Source organism: Colobus angolensis, unplaced genomic scaffold (genome assembly GCF_000951035.1).
Source record: "Colobus angolensis palliatus isolate OR3802 unplaced genomic scaffold, Cang.pa_1.0 Scaffold56, whole genome shotgun sequence".
NCBI classification, from domain to species: domain Eukaryota; kingdom Metazoa; phylum Chordata; class Mammalia; order Primates; family Cercopithecidae; genus Colobus; species Colobus angolensis.
Window position 1 is genome coordinate 4,686,468 of NW_012119154.1, and position 7,038 is coordinate 4,693,505.

Sequence of the window (7,038 nt, forward strand, 5' to 3'; positions counted from 1 at the left end):
AGGGCGCTTCAGCCAGGAAGGTCCTGGGCAGGAAAGTAAACGTGTTGTATAACATGCCCTTGTCCTGTTCTTTGGTGAAGCTCATTTTCTCTACACAGATTAAAGAGAGGAGGCCAGAGGAGGGGCCCTCATGCATCCAGCGGAGCCCTGCTGTGCTGCCCACTGCCGCAGGTGCAGGGAGGGACTTCCTAACCTGCATGACTTTTCCTGGCTCTGGGACTTTGATTTGGAAAAGCAACAAAAGCTTCTCAGGTTCTTTCAAAGATGAAACAATTTCTTTTTTCTTTTTTTGTTTTTGTTGTTGTTCAGACAGAGTCAGCTGTGTTACCCAGGCTGGAGTGCAATGGCACAATCTTGGCCCACTGCAACCTCCATCTGCTGGGTTCAAGTGATTCTCATGCCTCAGCCTCCTGAGTAGCTGGGATTACAGGCAGGCACCACCACACCCAGCTAAGTTTTGTATTTTTAGTAGAGACAGGGTTTTGACGTGTTGGCCAGGCTGGTCTTGAACTCCTGGCCTCAAGTAATCTGCCCGCCTTGGCCTCACAAAGTGCTGGGATTACAGGTGTGAGCCACAGTGCCTGGCCCAAAATTTCTTTTTTTAAGCCAGGACCTTGGGAAGATCACCCAGATACAGTGCAAAATAAAGTTCTAGAGTTAAAACCTCAGGGCTGTATTTACAGCCAAACCCTTGTGATAGGAAGCATATGTCCAGAAACACATCCTCAATCTCCTTTGGAGGCAGGGTAGTGCAGTGGTATAAGAAAGAGCTTGGGAATCTGACTGCCTGGGTCCCCCACTTGGCAGGTCTGAGGCCTTGGGAAAAGTGCTTCTCTCTAAGAATCATATGTTGATACCTGCTGTCTGGGATTATGGTTAGGATTAAATGAAATGATCTGGGGAGAGTGCATGGTGACTAGCACTCATAAATGATAGTTGCTATTAGTATTATTAGTTTCATCATCCTTGATCAGAGTTGTCATTAAGTCACAAAATGGGCTGGTTTGGGGTTTGGCCAAGGGGTAGAGAGGCAGAGGATGGGAGAGAAGACAGGAGACGAGGAGAGTGGCTGATAGACAGCTGGAGGAGTGTCCTTGGGAGTTGCCTATCTCTTGTCCTTGTTTTCACGTCACCCCACAGCCTGACATTTTCTCTGATACTGAAGGTCAAGGAGCGCTTTGGCCCACTTTGCACTGATGAGTGAAACTGGACCTGTGACTTTTTTTTTTGGTCTGCTGGGATCGGCTGGGTGCAGCATCCTGGCTGTTCATCTGCCCTGGACACCCTTTTGTCTGCGCTACTCAGTTTCGGTTGTGATTCTCGCCACACCGAGAGCTCAGAAACAATTTGAGTGACTAAGTTAGCTCCTTTACGGGCAGAAATAATCCTTCCCTGAGGACAGGCACACGGACACACTTCTACCTTGGAAGTTGGAGTGAGAGTTGATAGGATGGACTGGAGATGAACTGGGAAGAGATTTAGAGTTCCCTCGTGGGCTAAGGTGAGAAAGTTTGTACAGCTTTTTAAAAAGTAATATTTAATCACCTGTTTCCTTCATCTCACACACCTGTTCAGTGTACAAATCATGAGTGTGGCTGGGTGCAGTGGCTCATGTCTATAACCTCAACACTTTGGGAGGCTGAGGTGGAAGAATCATTTGAGCCCCACAATTTGAGTCCGGCCTGAGAAACATAGCAAGACCCTGTCTCTAAATTTAAAAAATAAATAAATAAAATATAAATAAAAATCATGGTGCAGTGGCTCATACCTGTAACCCCAACACTTTGGGAGGCTGAGGCAGGTGGATTGGTTGAGCCTAGGAGTTCAAGACCAGCCTAGACAACTTAGTGAGACCCTGTCTCTACAAAAAATATAAAAATTAGCTGGGCATGATGGCATGTGCCTGTAGTCCCACCCATTCCACTTGGGAGGCTAAGGCAGGAGAATCACTTGAGCTCAGGAGGTGAAGACTGCAGTGAGTCAAGATGGCGCCGTTGCACTCCAGCCTGGGTGACAGGAGGGAAACCCTATAAAAAAATATGTATATAATATGATAATGATTACTATTCTAGGAATGAGTCGAGAGCTCTCAGTTTCTTACCTTAACCTTTCATTTCTTAACCTTCACCTCTTGCTTCATTCTTCCATTCCATCTCCTTCTGTTCCTTAAGAGGCATAAATATAATAATTGATCATTTTCTGTGTGTCATGTACATGGTGTTATTTCATTTAAACATTATAACAGGCCTGTGGAGTACTATTATTATCCCTATGTTAGATGACATAACTAAGATTTAGAGAAAACTTGCTTAGGTCAACACTTAATAATGTGAACTTGAAACTCAGATCCTTTTAACCCCAAAGACCATGTTTCTGTAAATTCTTACCATTTTCAGTGTGAAGCATACTTTTACATGAGGACAAATACCATTTTCATAAAAATGTTGAGTATCCTCCCAACAAAAATCCAATTTTATATTCCCCTTCTGAGAAATAAAATGGAAGCAAGGCCTTAAAAATCATCTCATTCAGTTTCCCACCAATGTAGTCATCCCTTCTCCTGTAGCTATGACAGATGATTATAGTTTACTATTTTCAAGGCAATTAATCTTAAAATTAATTAGAAGATTAATTGTTAGAAAACTCTTATTTTTTTTTCTTCTTTGTATGTGAAGAAAAATCTTAGAAAAATCTAAGCTAAAAATCTATCGCCTCTAACTTTTACCTGTTGTTAACCCCAGAGCAACACCTGGGTGAGCCTCCTCTTCTCTAAGTCATGTCCCTTTGGACAGAACAGTCACATATCCCCTAAATCTTGTCTCTAGCAGGCCAAGTAGCATCCCCAAGTCTCTCAGTAGTTGCAGGTGGATGGTGGTTTCTGGGGTCCTTACGATCTGTGTCACCATTCTCCTTTCCCTTTCCTCCTCCCCACCTTGGTGATGTCAGGAACTAAGCTCATTGTGCCAGAAGTGTCCTGGGCTCCCATAAGTTTATACTGGTGACACTTTGTAGTTATTCTGCTTTCAGGCTCAGTCTCTTCCACAATTGGAAGAGGAGAGCTGAATCAGTCATCTCTCACTGCCTAACAGTCTACCCCCAAACTTAGTGACTTCAGACAGCAATCATTTATTAGCTCAAGATTCTGGGGTTTAACAATTTGGGCTAACCTGGGCCAGATTTTCTGCTGATTTAGCCCAGGCTCACTCATATGGCTGTGGTTGGCTGGTGAGTTGGTTGGATACTCTCACCCACCTTTTTGTTGTTGTTGTTTTTTGAGAGTCCCACTCTGTCACCTAGGCTGGAGTACAGTGGCATGATCACAATGCATTGCAGCCTCAACCTCCAAGGTCCAAGCAATCCTCCCACCTTAACCTCCCGAGTAGCTGGGACTAGAGGCACACACCACCCTGCCTGGCTAATTTTCAGATTTCATCATAGAGGTGGGGGTCTCACTATGTTGCCCAGGCTGATTTCGAACACCTGGGCTCTCAAGTAATCCTCCCGCCTTGGCCTCCCAAAGTACTGGAATTACAGGCATGGGCCACCACACCCAGCATGGCTGGGACTCTTGGTCCTAGATGACCTCCTTCACATCTAGCAGTGGGCAGGCTTCAGCCAGTGTGACCGGAGTGACCAGCCCACATGTCTCTCATCCTTCAGCAGGCTAGCTCAGGCTTCTCCATGTGGTGCTTGGGTTCTAACAAGAGTAAGAGAAGGCAAACCTTCATGAGCTTAATAGGCACTTTTCAAGCTGTAGTGCTAATCAGGCCAGATGCTTTTCTAGTCCATGTGTTCAGGAGATTCATAGTTTCCTAAATCTGTGGCTTTAAATTTTTTGACTTGCAACTAACTGACATACAATTTTACATTATGATAGAGGACACTTCCTATCCAACCAGAAACAAATGTTTCACAGTAGCAAATGTTACTGTGGGTGATTAACTGTGATCTTTTCTCATTGTATTTATTTTGTACCTGTATAACCTTCAGTTGGAGAAACACTGTCCTAGGTAGTAAAACAGTTTCTCATTCTTACTGTGTCTGGAATTGGTTCCTTCTGGTGGGTTTTTGGTCTCGCTGACTTCAAGAATGAAGCCACAGACCCTCGCAGTGAGTATTACAGTTCTTAAAGATGGTGTGTCCGGCGTTTGTTCCTTCACATGTTCAGATGTGTCTGGAGTTTATTCCTTCCAGTGGGTTCGTGGTCTCGCTGACTTAAGGAGTGAAGCCACAGACCTCTGCAGTGAGTGTTACAGCTCATAAAGATAGTGCAGACCCAAAGAGTGAGCAGCAGCGAGATTTATTTTGAAGAGCAAAGAACAAAGCTTCCACAGTGTGGAAGGGGACCCGAGTGGGTTGCCACTGTTGGCTGGGGTGGCCAGCTTTTATTCCCTTATTTGGCCCCACCCACATCCTGCTGGTTGGTCCATTTTACAGAGCACTGATTGGTCCATTTTACAGATTGCTGACTGGTTCATTTTATAGAGTGCTGATTGCTGTGTTTACAATCCTTTAGCTAGATACAGAGTGCTGATTGGTGCATTTACAATCCTTTAGCTAGACACAGAGTGCTGATTGGTGCATTTTTACAGAGTGCTGATTGGTGCCAAGTCCCCACTCGACCCAGGAAGTCCAGCTGGCTTCACCTCTCATTATCATTACAGCCAGAGTGGTTCTGCAGATGCACATGTATGTTCTAAGAAAACTGTAGCCTTATCATTTGGATTTTCTCTACCTGGTTTTTCCAGTGCTGAAGAGAGGAAGTGGTTTGCATGTGTTATAGGCAAAAAAAGAACCAAAGGATTTGTGTTTTTCCAGTCCTGGAGGAGGAGGAAAACTCTAACCTAATAGCCCTAACACTGGCTATCTGGACAGAAATATCCCCAAGATGAAATTAGTAATTCATGTAGCTACCTCAGCTCGATGGAAATGTCTTCAAGCATCTAAACCCCTTTTTTGTAGATTGAACTTTTTTTTTTTTTTGAGATGGAGTCTCACTGTGTCACCCAGGCTGGAGTGCGGTGGCGTGATCTTGGCTCGCTGCAACCTCCACCTTCCGGGTTCAAGCAATTCTCCTGCCTCAGCCTCCCGAGTAGCTGGGACTACAGGCATGTGCCACTACGCCTGGCTAATTTTTTGTATTTTCAGTAGAGACGGGGTTTCACCGTGTTAGCCAGAATGGTCTCAATCTCCTGACCTCGTGATGCGCCTGCCTCGGCCTCCCAAAGCGCTGGGATTACAGGCGTGAGCCACCGCGCCTGGCCCGGTTGAACTTTCATAAGTTGGGTTTCTTGAGTGGATCCACCCAGTGACAGGAAGTGCCTTTTGTAGACTGTACTCCATGGTTCTCCACTGTGTGGGTTGTCTGTTGAAATTCTGCGTGTGTAAACACTTTGACAACTGTAACATGTTATATAAATGTTAGAAATGATTTTGGATAAATTTGCATTATCACATATCATTAAGTGACCATGCATTCACGTTTGTCTTGGACAATGGTTTATACTTGTCCCAGTCTAATTTCAGAGCAAAGGATCTTGTTTTAAACAATAAATCTTACGGTAACCTGCTTAAAATGAACTCTTGTGAGTTTGAGTAACATGATTCTGAGCCTCACAACCAGGACCAGCAATGATGGCAGATAGATTTCATCTCAAGTGCTGATTATAGCTGATTGATGGTGACTGCAGAGTTTTGTGTTGAGAAGGATTCTGGGGAAGAGAGTATCTTTGCCAGAAAAGGGTGCTGTGACTTACAGTAGCCAGCTGGGGTAGGGATTGGGGTGGTGACTGACAGCATCTAGCTTGGAGTGATTTACTACTACTAATTTTACTACTATTTATATTTAAATTTACTACTACTTGAAATAGTTACTTCTACCCAAGTAGAACCCATCTGTGAGGCCTTGCCTGACACAGTCAGCTCGTGCTCTGCTTTGGCCCACAGCTGCACAAACGTTAGATTCAGTAGTAAGGACTATCCCGGGTAACCCCTTGAGCACTTAATGTGTTATCTCAGTTAATCCTCACAGTATGAGGTACTGTCTTGTCATCATCCTTATTTTATAATAAGTCTGAGCTTACAGAAGTTATGTAATGTGTTCTAAGTTACACAGATACTAGGCAGTAGAGTGGTTGAAGTTCTCCGCCTTCCTGCCCACTTGAAATGTGGCTATTGGGACTAAATTTAAATGTTTACTAATTAAAATGTCAATACTATGTGTAGCTACATATGCAGTGGAGCTCTACATACTTATTTTCTCCTTGCTTTTTCATGTAACTGTGTCTTGAAGCCTTTTCCATATCTATACATAAAGAACATTTCATTCTTTTTTATACTTTTGTAATATTCCTGGGCATAGATACACTTTTGTTTAATCAGTTTGCTCTTGATGGATATTCTAAGAGTTCTGCAGTGAATAGCCTTATACTGAACCATCTGCCTATATGTGGGTAGAAGCCAGAACTATTAGCAATGCATGAGAAATAATTTAGTCATGATTTCTTATTTCATTTTTCCCTTCATAATAAGCAGGTATGAGGAAGGTGGAGAGTGACATTCCAGCTGTAGAGGACCTAGAAACATGAGCAGAAAAGAGGTTTGTTTGTTCTGGATTACCTAGCATGTCTGGTGTAGAGCTCAGGTTTGAAAGCTGAGATTTTGCATCATTGAGACTCTGGTGGATGTTTGCAAATGGTTTTCAGTGATTCTCATTATCCAGGAATGAGGGCAGGGGTGTATAGTCTTTCAGTTACTGTGTCAACAGAGACCAGGTGCCAGGTGGCTGTTAGAATTTGTACTACGTGGTTCTTTCCATTATCAATAGATGGGCCTGCAGAATGTATTTATCTAAAAAATTTGTGCTAGGATATAGAATATGCTTGTTTGAAGCGCCATGGACAGTTTGGTTCTCTGCCATCCTTGCTTAAGACTGGTGGTCCGGCCGGGCATGGTGGCTCAAGCCTGTAATCCCAGCACTTTGGGAGGCCGAGACGGGCGGATCACGAGGTCAGGAGATCGAGACCATCCTGGCTAACA

The 7,038-nt window shown here is 44.0% G+C and overlaps 1 protein-coding gene across 1 annotated transcript in view; it reads left to right on the forward strand.

Moving 5' to 3' along the window:
- The first annotated feature begins 3,960 nt into the window (after nucleotides 1–3,960).
- The window catches only part of GPD1L (glycerol-3-phosphate dehydrogenase 1-like), a 57,881-nt gene continuing 54,803 nt past the window's right edge, over nucleotides 3,961–7,038 (forward strand). Inside the window, exon 1 of the mRNA XM_011961624.1 lies at nucleotides 3,961–4,110. The gene's annotated coding sequence lies outside the window, so the exon portion shown is untranslated. The remainder of the gene's footprint in view (nucleotides 4,111–7,038) is intronic.